This window comes from Lontra canadensis, unplaced genomic scaffold, assembly GCF_010015895.1.
Source record: "Lontra canadensis isolate GAN:19392208 unplaced genomic scaffold, GSC_riverotter_1.0 scaffold12, whole genome shotgun sequence".
Lineage (NCBI taxonomy): Eukaryota > Metazoa > Chordata > Mammalia > Carnivora > Mustelidae > Lontra > Lontra canadensis.
Genome location: NW_022631006.1, coordinates 22,917,992 through 22,931,336, shown reverse-complemented (window position 1 = coordinate 22,931,336; position 13,345 = coordinate 22,917,992).

Sequence of the window (13,345 nt, the reverse complement as noted above, 5' to 3'; positions counted from 1 at the left end):
GTAGTTTTAACTTGCATTTCCCTAATGGCTAATGAGGCTGAGCATCTTTTCATGAATGTCTTTTGTTTGACCATTTATATACTTTCATTGAGGAAGTGTCTGTTCAAATATTTTGCTCATTTTTAACAGCTAGGCTGTTTGCTTGATAGAGTTTCTTAAAAACAGCTTTATTGAGGTATAACTGATACAAATAACTGCAGGTATTTAAGGATACAATTGGTAAGTTTTGAAATGTGTATACATATGAAGCTATCACTGCACTCAAAATAGTGAACATATCCATGGTTTTTTTGCCTGAACGCCAACCCAAACCCTCGACCCTGTAACCACTGGCATCCCTAAGCAACCACTGATACGTTTTTAAATCTAAAGAACTCTTCCTTTTGTTATTTTAGTGGTTTCTTTTGTTTATAACATGTATCTTTAACTTACCACAGCTTACCTTCAAGTGGTATTACACCATACGGAGTAGATAAACTTTTTAATAGTGTATTTTTATTTCTTCCCTCCCTTGACTTTATGCTCTTACACGTTTTACATGTATGAGAGGTTATAAACTCCACAATATAGTGTTATTACTTTTGTCTAAAAATCAATTATATTTTATTTATACCCCTTTGAATTTTTAGTGGGTCTTAAATATTCATCTTTAATAACAGTCTACCTTCAAATAATATTAACTTATTTCCTGTGTAGTATAAGAAACTTGCAACTGCATACTCTAAATTCCTCTCTCCTATCTTCTGTTCTAATTTTTTTTTTATCTTTCATACTTTTGATTTGATGTGTTTTATCATTTTTGAAAAATTCTTGGCCATTGTGTGTTCAAATATATCTTCAGCCTAATTCTTTCTTTCCTCTTCTCTAGTATTCAATAATACAAATTTTAGACTGATAATTCTTGGGTGCTCTTTCTGTTTTGATTTCATTCCTTTTTGTCTTTGTGCTTTGATTTATGAAATTTCTATTGTCCTATTTTCTAGTTTACTGATTCTTTCCTTAGTTGTGTTGAGTCTACCTACAAGCCTGTCAAAGATATTCATCTTGTTACCGTGCTTATTTCTAGTATTTCCATTAGATTTTTCCATCTGTTGGCTGAACCTCTCTTAATACATTGTGTCCATCTTTTTTAATTTAATTGTATTTATTTATTTTGACAGAAAGAGATCACAAGTAGGCAAAGAGGCAGGCAGAGAGAAAAGAGGAAGCAGGCTCCCTGCTGAGCAGAGAGCCCGATGTGGGGCTGGATCCCAGGACCCTGAGACCATGACCTGAGCTGAAGGCAGAGGCTTTAACCCACTGAGCCACCCAGGCACCCTGACATTTTGTCCATCTTTTAAACTAGAGCTACTGACATATTTTTAAAATGTTTTTATTAACATATACTGTATTATTAGTTTCAGGGGTAGAATTTAGTGATTCATCAGTTGCATATAACACCCAGTGCTCATTATATCAGGCGTACTCCTTAATGCCCATCACCCAGTTACCCCATCCCCACCTACATCCCTTCCAGTAACCCTCAGTTTGTTTCCTAGAGTTAAGGGTTTCTTATGATTTGTCTCTCTGTTTTCATCTTATTTTATTTTTCCCTCCCTTCCCCTATGTTAATCTGTTTTGTTTCTTAAATTCTCAAATGAGTGAAATAATACAGTGTTTGTCCTTCTCGGATGACTAAGAGCCACTGACATATTAAGAGCACTTTTTTTTTAAGATTTTATTTATTTATTTGACAGAGATGGATCACAAGTAGGCAGAGAGGCAGGCAGAGAGAGAAGAGGAAGCAGGCTCCCCGCTGAGCAGAGAGCCCAATGTGGGGCTGGATCCCAGGACCCTGAGACCATGACCCGAGCCAAAGGCAGAGGCTTTAACCCACTGAGCCACCCAGGCGCCCCAAGAGCACTTATTTTTAACTCTATGTCTAATAGCTTCAATATCTGGTTCATCTTCAGTCTGGTTAGGCTTATTCCCTAGTCTCTTCACAAGAGATTTTCTTTTTCTTCAGAATGCTCATATTTACATAGAGCAGTAAAGACCAAAGTAAACAGAATTTATGTCTAGAAATGGGCAAGGCTTTTCTTCTAGGTCATTAGTGTTTGAGTTTGTATCTAAGGACCGAGGAGTGAGTTGTTTTATATTTGTATATTGTTGGTATGATTACCTTCTGTGCACAACCAACTGCAAAACTTTCTGGCATTATCTTATATATGGTATGGGTTACTAAAGAGTTATGTTTCTTTTCCATCTTCTACTTTTATCCTTCTTTGTGCTTATGCTTAAGAGTGGGTTTTTTTTTTCTCCATCCACTTGACTTTCTTATAATGGAAAACTGTGAGTGCTTGCTACTCAGTGTTTGGCCTAGAGATAGAAGCAAAGGTGATTCTGTGTATCCTAGTTCAGCCTTAGTTTTAGGCATATGTGGCAGCCAAATTTTGCCATGGTGGGTCTCATGTGTGAGAGTTTTCAGCCCCTCTTTAGCAGTAGGAGACCATTCATGGTCCGGGTTTTCCATCCCTTCTCCAGGGATACAAGAACTTTTTCTTTTACCCTTATTTCAGATTCAAAGGGGCTTTATCTGTGCCCTAGAAGCACAGGTTTTCTGCCCTTTGCCCACTGGGCTAAGAGTTCAATCCCACAAGGGAGAAGGATCTGGAGGAGCTTTGGGATTTTTCCATAGCAGTGGTTGCTTCCCTTCCCAGGTTTATAGTACTGAGAAAGGATTTCTCTGGTCTCTTGCCCTGCCCACAGCCTTTTTCCTTGGTGCCCAGTAAATGTCAGTAGAAAAGAACCTGCAAGTGGACCATCCTTTGGTCAGCAGCTCTCAGAGATTGTATATGCTCTTGTTAGCTCACAATGAGCCCTTAGAAATTTGTTAAAAATTTTAGAGGAAATCTTACTTATGTGGAGTATCTCTCCCTCACGTATTCTGCTACAGTTTAGCCAGAGCTCACTTCCTTTCTATTTGGAAGGGCCTGTGTTTTCATAGATTTCAGGTTACTTGGTTGCTTTGTGGTGTCAGTTCTCTGCTGGATACAAGAAAAATTATTATTTTTTTGTTTATGTGACTTTTTATTATTGCTAGGTGTGAATGACACTTTCAAAACCCTTTTAACATACTCCCATAGATAAAATGTCTTTAAAGCATTAATAAATATTTTGTGTTTGAGATATATTTGATATGTTTTTCCTTTTTCTTTAGAGATAAAATATTTGATATGCATGGCCCCCTGGTTCTATTCCCTGAGCTGCTCTGAAGCTTTTTTTTTTTTTTTTTTAAAAAGAAGTCTATGGCATTCTATAATATTTACTGAATGAATGATTTGGGATGGTGGAAATGAGGAGACTTTCACTAGCTTGTAGTTAACTAGCTATGGCAAGCTGGAAACATCTGGGAAATTACCAGAAGAGTAATTTATAGGCACAGAAACAATAGACTTTGGGCATGCTAGTATTTTTTTGCCCACAAAAGTCTAAGCATCGAAATCCTTCTTCAAATTATAAATAAATTGTGTCGTTGGGAATGAGGTGGCAATGTTACCTACATATACATTAAGCTAACCTTGAAAACAAGTAAAGATATTTACTGATGACTTAAATGAGGGAGATCCTATGTAAAGAGTTCAAGCAATTAAATTATTATCATAAATGAGTTATTCCCAAAGAGTGGCCATGGTTGAAACACCATATGTTAACCCTTCAGTGAGTGATTGCTCTGGACAGTTTAAACTTGTTAGTTCACTGATGGTGGATATGCTTGGAAAAATAATTTTCTCTAATATTAGCAACTTCTTATGTTGTATAAGAAGCATTTTTATTATTTTTAACTACAATAACCCAACAGGCTGTTGTATAAATTATTTAATAAAATTATCTGGAAAATTATTAGTATAATATGACCAACGTGCATGTATTCTACCTTCACAAAAAATAATGGGTTAATTAGTTCTGACAGTTTGACGCCTCAAGTGACGTTTTGAAGATGAAGCACGAAATACAACATTATTTAAGTCCTTTTCTGGAAGTCTATCATTGATGTAGAATAATGCAAGATGAGGCAAATCACAGGGGAAATAAGATATGCATTAATATATGTGTGATGAAAATATTAACTTCCAGGTATTGAAAGAGAATCCTTATTGGCATGAAAACTCCTTATTTCTCCATTTTGTGATTTCTAAACTGTGAGGAAGTGATAGTAAGGGAATTACTCTTTTGACAGTACACTGAGTCCCTTTGAGGAAAAACCACTACACTCTCATAGTGTCATATCTTTTATTTTTTTGGAAAAAAGAAAAAGAACTTTTCCCCTCTTCTTTCCTTCTCAGTCCCTACATATGCTAGTAGAGACTCATGGTTTAGAGTTGTTCAAGCCAAATAAGGCAATAATTGAAGTTTTTTAAATTGATTTGTACATTTTTTTTTAATTTTGCTCTTTTTGAGGCTGCCATTAATTATTTTTAAATATTTGAATTAATTGTATTTATCATAAATTAGAATCATGGCTTACTTATGCATTCTCATGGAGGACTCAATTAAAAATGTGAAAAGAAACAAAAACAACAGCTAGCACTCCTGCAAACTCAGCTTGCTTAATTTTTCAAAGTCCTGTTAATAAAATCAACATGACTAATTTGCATTTCTGAGTGGATAAATAGATATTAGAAAAGGAAAAATGTTCTTTGTGATCAGATCAAAGTGAAATAAAAAAGCAAAATTTCTTCTACAAATGTAAAAAAATTATTTCCACTTAGGGCATTTCTGCAGAGTTCAGAGTCTATATTAGAACTCTGTCTATAGCCAGGATTATTATCTAGGACTGGATTGTATTATCATTAAATAGGCAAACTGTTTATAGAATGACAAAAATAAAGTTATCTCCTGTGTATCAAATGCCAGCAGTATCCCTCAATCACTGTGATGACTAAAATAAGCCAACAAACAAAAAAAAACAAAAAAATTCTACAAATTTCCAGTGGGAGCAATACTGCTCCTTTGAGATCCATAGGCTTTCCATCAAAAGGCCAAAGAACTGGTGAGGACCAACAGCCTCACCATTGTGAACTGGAAAAGCAGATATACTTGACATACTGACTTAGCAAAACCTGAAAAGCTGATTTGAAGCTGGGAGTCAGGAAAACTGATAATTAAATAAACCATGAATAAAGAGACTCAAGAATTTGTGACCATATGTATCTCCAGAAGTGGGGGTAAATGTAGGGCTAAAAGCAAAATTGTACAGAAATCTGTTTGGGCAGAGCCTATGTGGGGCTTGATCTCAGAACCCAGAGATCATGACCTGAGCTAAAATCAGGAGTTGGACGCTTAACCAACTAATCCACCCATGTGCCCTGGTATGGAAATTTGTTTTAAGTCCGGAGGCTCTGACTGAAAAACCATTAAGTGAATATCTCCACCTGAATGAGACATTTCCATTTCTAACCCTTGGTTCCACTTGGTTTCCAGAATCCTGACAGCCAGTATTGGACCCTCTGGTCAGTGGCTCGCAGGCTTCTTCTCAGGGCCTCTCAATAGCCTAAGAAGAGCTAAAGCAAATGATTTCAGTGTTACCTGATAAAACAAGTCAGTCAGATAACCATACAGTGAAACCCCTGGTTCACTTTTACCAGTAAGCCCGTCCTGGAGCTGAGATCATCAAGTCAATTTATACAACCCCATGATTACAGATGAGTGGGAAATCAGACATCACTTTGTGCCAATGCTGGAGACTCAAATAAACAAAAAAATGCAACCCAGGGGGAAGAATCTAGACTGGGCTAAGAAGCCTCCAAAAAATGAGCACTTGTAACCCTATCAAAGAAAAATACTACATCCCTCAAGTACATAACAGGTTGCTACAAAAAGAAAGACCATACACAAAAAGAGTTAATGAAAAGTAATAAAGTAAGAAGTTAAAAAAAAAATCAGAAGATGAAATGAGGAAATTGCCAAGAAAGTAAACCTAAAATGCAAAGAGAAAAACAATCTACTTGAAAAGATGAGAGACTTTGATCTTCTCAGCAGTTCCAGGAAGTAAGAATGAAATGGACAGGCAAAAACAGTCCAGTAAGCCATTCAAGAAGACCAGACAGAAAAGTCTTTCCTGGGTTACGTCTGGTGCTTTTCCAGGGGATAGATAGATGATAGATAGATAGATAGATAAAGGTCCTCTCAGGGCACCTTTAATCCAGTGATACTGCCGATGACAAATTAGAGGATGTCAGTACAGCTCTTAGTCCCCATTTACTGGAGAGTTTGAAACAAAAAAGATTGTCCTTCTGAAGCCTGAAGGACTAACCCAGAAGATTTGAAGTCATTCTGATGTGCTCAGAATGAAGCGTGGTGTATAACAAAGGTGTGATGGGACAGTTGGTAAATGGTCACTGACTTGATCTATTCCATGCTAACCCATCCTACACTGTGCCTGACTGGGAGTGGGTCTCAAGCGGCTGTCGCCTCTGGATACTCCTTTCTGGGACCGTATCTTAAACAGAAAGAGATTTAGATTTAAAATCATTTTAACATGGTAATAGCATTTTTTCTAAATAGAAAAAAGGAATTCTACTTGCAGATAATTTTTTTCTGAACTGTAAATTTATTTTATGAAAAGTTTACAAAGGCATACAAATTAAGTGACATTTAATTTGTTAAAAAGAATAAAATTATATGGAATTGGATATGCTCCAGAAATTCTAGGGTACCTGCAGTAGCCTTAGGTTATAAATGCAAATATATTTCATTACAATTTTGTTCTACAATCAATGCAGCGCACATAAATAAACTGAATAAAGCTAGATTGTTTGATAAACATCACTTTCAAACAATGGCAGCTGAAGTCCTATATTGTATTGGAATCTTTTAGATGGTTGAACTTTTTAGAGATGGCTTCATTACTTGGCATCCATCTGTGGAGATTTAGGTCGTAAGTATAAACTCTCATGACATTGGATGAGACACACTGAGAAAGGACCATCTATAATTGTATATAATAGGGAAAATGATTTCTTTTGGGGAAAATATGAAAATTAAATACTTCTAAGACTACTGCTCACAATAAAAGGTTTTATTTTTGCAATTAAATGATAAAAATGTGAATAAATCGGATAACTACAAGGCCACAATATGTCAATTTAAACCCCTCTGCCAGGACTATGTCCTAATTGTTTTCTATCTTTCCTTTTTCTATTTGAATGTATGCATCACTATTTATCAGCGTGGCTCTTTCCTCACATTTATTTTATGTGAAATGATTATTTATCCTCTAGAATATGAGCTCGACTTGGAAAATTGAATCTAGTTTGGGCCATGGAGCCAAGCAGACCATATCTACCTTTACATTTTTTAGACTGTAGCTTTTACCATTTCAGATAATTTTGTAGCTCAGAGCACTTGGATATTTTCCATCCATATGGCATCTTCGAGTTTTGGAAAGGAATCAGTTGTTAGTATTTTCCCAATGAAATAGGATTTACTCTGTTCTTCCTCTTCTACTCGTAGGTATAACTATAGTACTCAGCCATGACAGCGCCATTGTGAATGCAGAATTTGGTACACAGTTTTTTTGTTTGTTTGTTTTTGTTGTTGTTTTTTTTTGGCACAGTTAGAACAAGGAGTATTTTATTGCCATTCAGGTAGATTGAAGCTTCTTATCCTTTAAGGTCACCCAAACTTCTGGCCTGTCGTCTCTTTCAAATCTCTCTACTTGTGCATCCTGTTTTGCCCTTTCATTTTAGATTCATTCTATATTTCCTTGGTGCTCGAGGCATCCTCTAACAATGGCAGCACCAACTGCTGAAGAGTGAAACATTCAATCTAACCACTGGGATTTTATTTTGTTTAATGCTAAATTACTTATTCAGCATGGTGTAGTGAACGAAATGTAGTAAAGCTAAGAGAAACTACCCCTATCTTTGCTAATAAACACAACTCACATTTAAAATTCATTCTAAAACAGGTCTTTCTTCTGCAATCTTATACTGGCTGGCATTCTCTGAAGAGAATCTAATCATCCAATATGATATATTTCCCTGATTTCTGTGTTAAGTAAACACATTTTATTTAAAATGCTACCTAATGTTTCTTATCCACTTAAAATGCCATTTTTCCTTTACTTCTCCTCCTGACTATTTTCAGGACCTTACTATATGCAAAGAACTAACTGGCACAAATTTTGTCCTTGAGGAACTTACAAGGGAGTATGGGAAACAGAGGAGTGAAATAACTGTATGACAATACAAATTGTTAACATGTAAGGAGATCTTACTATGTCCTGGACATCGTATGACACACGTTGTATGATGATCACAGGGAATCTCATTTAATCCTCAGAATAGCACTGCAGGATAGGTTAATGTTGCTTTCACCATAACAGATGAGGATATGCGTCCAGGGACTTTGGATTTCTGGCCTAGGTTGAGGAAACTAAAATTTCTGACTTCAGAGCAGAGGGATTTTTACATGATGACTCACAATCTCTCCAAAGGCAGAAATGTGGACAGAAGATAATACATATCCTAAAAGTGATGCAGATCAAATCCACTGGTAATGCAGAGAAGGGGTACTGGTAGGTGGGGAAGGTGGGATCAGGAATGGATTTGTGGAGTAGTTGGTAATTAAATGGAGTCTTGCATGACATCGGGGTGTTAAGATAGTGTGTGTGTATATGTCTTGATCTATAATTAGCCTTCCTTAAAAATGGAAGCACATAATCAGTGTGTGACTAACATCGCCGAAGAAAGTATTAACCACCAAATATTTCAGTATGAGAAACAATTCAGTATATTTTAGAAAAAAAAAAAAAGAACAAGACTTGGAAAAGAGGTCCTTTGAGGTAATAATCAAAGAGAGAAGAGTAGGAGTCTTTACCTTGGTGAATAAAAGGTTGAGATTTGTTAACGTGTCAAGTTTAGATTGTCATTGTAATGGGAAAAGACAGTCCACTTCTACTTTTAGCTCTGTACATGTTAGTAATAAGTATAAAAATGCATACTGGAGTTCAGAAGTTGATGTTAGCAAAAATCAATTTCATTCACTTTATACATTTGAAAAATCCAAAAACTTTGGAAAAAAAATCCAGTTTATTAAGTCTGTAAGGTTTCATAGAGCTTGGGTTTATTTTGATTTTCAGAGAAGAAAAGTGATAGTATCTGGTTATATATACAATATATAAAAATATAAATATAAAGTATTAATTCTAATAATATAATATAAAATATATATGAAAATTCATTTAATGATATACTATAGAAAATAATAAAAAGAGGTTAATTTTATTAACTATGCTATTTGCTTTAATTAACTCATTAGTGTTAATTGTCTAATGACTTAAAAAGATAGGTACAACATAATAGTTGAAAAACAGTGAATGATTTATAGGTAATTTGGAAGCAGATGAATAAGAACTTGAGTGGTAGCCAGCTATCTCTTTTACTGGAAGAGTAACTTGTAGTTCACATAAAATAATTTATTAAAATTTGTAGTGTTGTATATTACCAGCATACACAAAATAAAATAGAATAATGAATCATATGTTCCCATTACCTAGAGTCAGTAATTACTAACCTTGTTGCCAAACTTGCTCCATTTATCCTCATCCCTTACGTTTTTATATATGCTAGAATCTTTTAAAAGAAATTTCAGACATCATGCCATTTGACTCTAAATACTTCACTACATGTTGCTAACAACTGAGATTTTAAAATTAGTTACAATACCATTATTACATTTAACAAAGTCAGTAACATTTTATCATCCAGTACCTAGTTCATATTCAAACTTCAACTGTTCTAAAAAAATGCTTTTTTACAGTTGGTTTACTTGGTAAAAGATCTAAACAAGGCCCAAGCAGTACACTTTATTTGGTTGTCTAAGTCTGTAACAGGTCCTCCTCATTTCTTTAGAAGAAATACTATCATTTGTCCTTTGGGATATTCCATATTTTGGGTTTGGCTGTTCTATTACCTTGTTGTATCAAATAACTTGTTTCTTTACCCTCTACTTTCCATAATGGTGGTAATATGTAGATGTTTGATTGATTATATTCAGGATAAGATGACTCATTTTAAAATTTCTTAGAAATGTTTGCAAAGGACAATTGTCAGTATGTTATAGAATTATTTATTATTTCAGGTGAGTCTATAATTTTACATACAGTATAAATGAGGTATGTTTTACATATAATAAAATGAACGGTTCTCAAGTATTCAATTTGAAGAGTTTTGACAATTCTATACTCCCACGTACCCACTATCCAAAACTATACATGGCACATTTTCATCACCCGAGAAAGTTCCTTTATGCCCCTATCCAGTCAGTCTTCCCTTCCAGAGGCAACCATTCTCTGATTCCATTCAGCACACACTCTTTTACCAGTTCTTGGATTTTATATAAATGGCTTCTTTTACTCAAGAAAACATTTTTAGGAATCATCCTTATTGTTGCATGAATCAGTAGTTCTTAACCTTTTTACTGCTGAGTAGCATTTTGTTGTATAACTATGCCTCAATTTGTTTATCAATTCTGCTGAGGAATATCTGGATTGTGTCCAGTTTTTGACTGCTCTGAATATAGCTTCTCTAAACATTCTTTTCTTTTGGCTTTATGGAAGTATAATTAACACATGAGATTGTAGTATGTTCAAAGTATACAAATGTGATGATTTGATATTTGAAAGAATTCCCACTAACCAGTTCATTAACACAAATGTCACCTTATTCATTCATTCACTCAACCATTCATTCATTCAGGGAGAACAGTTAAGTTCTACTCTTTTAGCAAATTTTAAAAAATATATATTTTATTTATTTATTTGACAGAGAGAATGAGAGAGCACAAGCAGGGGGAGCGGCAGAGAGAGAGGGAGAAGCAGGCCCAGGAGAAGGCCCAACATGGGCCTCCAATCCCTGGGACCCCAGACCCAAGCCAAAGGTAAACACTCAACTGACTGATCCACCTAGGTGCCCCTCTTTTAGCAACTTTTAATTATACAGGGGGTGCCTGGGTGGCTCACTTGGTTGGGTATCAGACTCTTGGTTTCAGCTCAGGTCATGATTTCATGAGCTCAGGGTCATGAGATCAAGCCCCGCCCCCACAACCCTAATGGGCTCCCCAGTCAGTTCAGAATCTACTTGAGATTCTTTCTCCCTCCCCCTCTGCTTCTCACACCCCAACCCCGCTCATACATGCTCTCTCTCTCAAATAGTCTTTAATTTTTTTAAAAAAATTATACAATATAGTACACATTCTTTTTTGGAAATATACTTTCCTCTCTCTTGGGTAAAAACCAAGGTATGATCTCTAAGATACCCTTCCGGAACTTAAGAACATTTGCCTATTTCAAATGTTTCAAAGACCTTCTGGAAGATTTAAAGTTCTGGCTTTTATGTTTAGGTCTATAATCTACTTTGAATTAATTTTTGTTTATGGTGTGAAGGGTCTTTTTTCATCCAGGCATTTGAGCAGTTTTTCCAGCACCATTTGTTAAAAAAGACACTGCTTTCCCCACGAATCTTGTGCCTTTGTTGTAAATCAATTGCTAGTTTACACGTAGATCTATTTACATCTCCTTATTCCAGTGATAAACTGTCCTGATTATTTTAGCTTTAGAGCAAGTCTTGAATTCAGAAGGTGGAAATTCTTCAACTTTGTCTTTTCAAGGTTGTTTTGACTATAGTTTGCATTTCCAAATAAATTTTAGAATCACTGTGTCAATTCCTTCCAAAAAAATGTTGCTACTTTGTTAGTTTTGTGAGATCTATAGATAAATTTGGGGCTAATGAATACTTAGTAATGAAAAGTCTTTGAATCAAGAACATGGTATCTCCTTTCGTTTATTAAGATTTTTAAATTTCTTAGCAATGTTTTATAGTTTTCAAGACAGATATAATACACAACTTTTATAAATTTATTCCTAGGTATTTCATTTTTTAGTGCTTTTATAAATCTTTCTTTTTTAATTTCAGTTTTCATTTTTTTGGTTAGTATAGAGAAATAAAACTGATTTTTGTATTTCAACCTTATATCTTGCAATGCATTAAATTTACTCGTTAGTTGTAATAGTTTTTCCCCCAGTAAATTTCTCATAGTTTTCTATGTATTTAATCGTATCATCTTGGGGAAAAAATGGTTTCTTGTTATCTTCCTAATAGCTAATGCCTTTTGATTATTCTTCTTGCCTTATTGCGATGACTACAACTTCCACTAAGTACAATTTTAAAATAGTGAGAACAGACATTCTTATACCTCTTGGGGAGAAAGTGGTCAATATTTTGCCATTAAATTTGTTGATAATTGTTTTTAATAGATGCCCTTTATTAGATTGAGAAAATACTCTTATTTTTAGTTTGCTGAGAATTTTATCATAAATCAGCCTTAAAGTTTGTTAAATACTTTTACGCATTTATTTTCATATTTCCCCTTTTATTATGTTAATGTGATGAATTATGATTTCTGATTATTACATCAATTTTGCATTCCTTGTATATATGCCATTAATTATGGATGATATAATCCATTATATATATATCCCTGTGCTTGATTTATTAACGTTTTGTTGAGGATTTTTGTGTATATTTGTAAGTGATTTTTACCTGTAATTTTATTTCCTTTAAACATTTTTTTGGCACTATCCTTGTCAAATTTGTAATCTGAGTTATTGTGGCCCCATAAATGAGTTGAGAAATGTTTATTTTCTTCTCCTCTATTTTGGAAGAAGTTTTGTGTAAGCCTGGTATTATTTCTTCTGAAATGCTTAGTAGAATTCACCAGTTAAGCCATATGGATTTCAAATTTGTGTATCTCCGTGTGTGCCTGTAAATTTTAATTCAAATTATTTCTCCTGTTATATATAGGGCTTTTCACATTTTCAATTTTTTGTGTGTTTCAGTTTTGGTAAGTTTTATTTCTCAAGGAATTTCCATTTCATCTACAGTTAACTTATTGGCATATAACTGTTTAAGTATCCTCTTATTTTTCTTTTAATAACTATAGGACTTGCAGCACTATTACATCTTTCATTCTGGACACCAGCAATTTTGTGTTTTTTCTCCTTTTATCTTGGCCAATCTTGCTAGGATTTAATAAAATGTATTAATCTTTTCAAAGAACTAACATTTAAGTTGTTTAGTTGGTGTGTTGTTTTATGCTTTCTATTTCATCAATTTATGATTTCTGGTTTTTTTTTTAACAGAGGTAAGAAAATAAAGTTAAAAGCAGAAATGATGAAATAGAAAGCAAGAAAAAAACATAGCTACTAAACAACTTAAATTTTTGTTCAAATTAATTTCCTCTACTTTGCCTAACTTTCTGAAATAAAAGCTAAGATCATTTATCTTAACCATTTCTTCTCTAA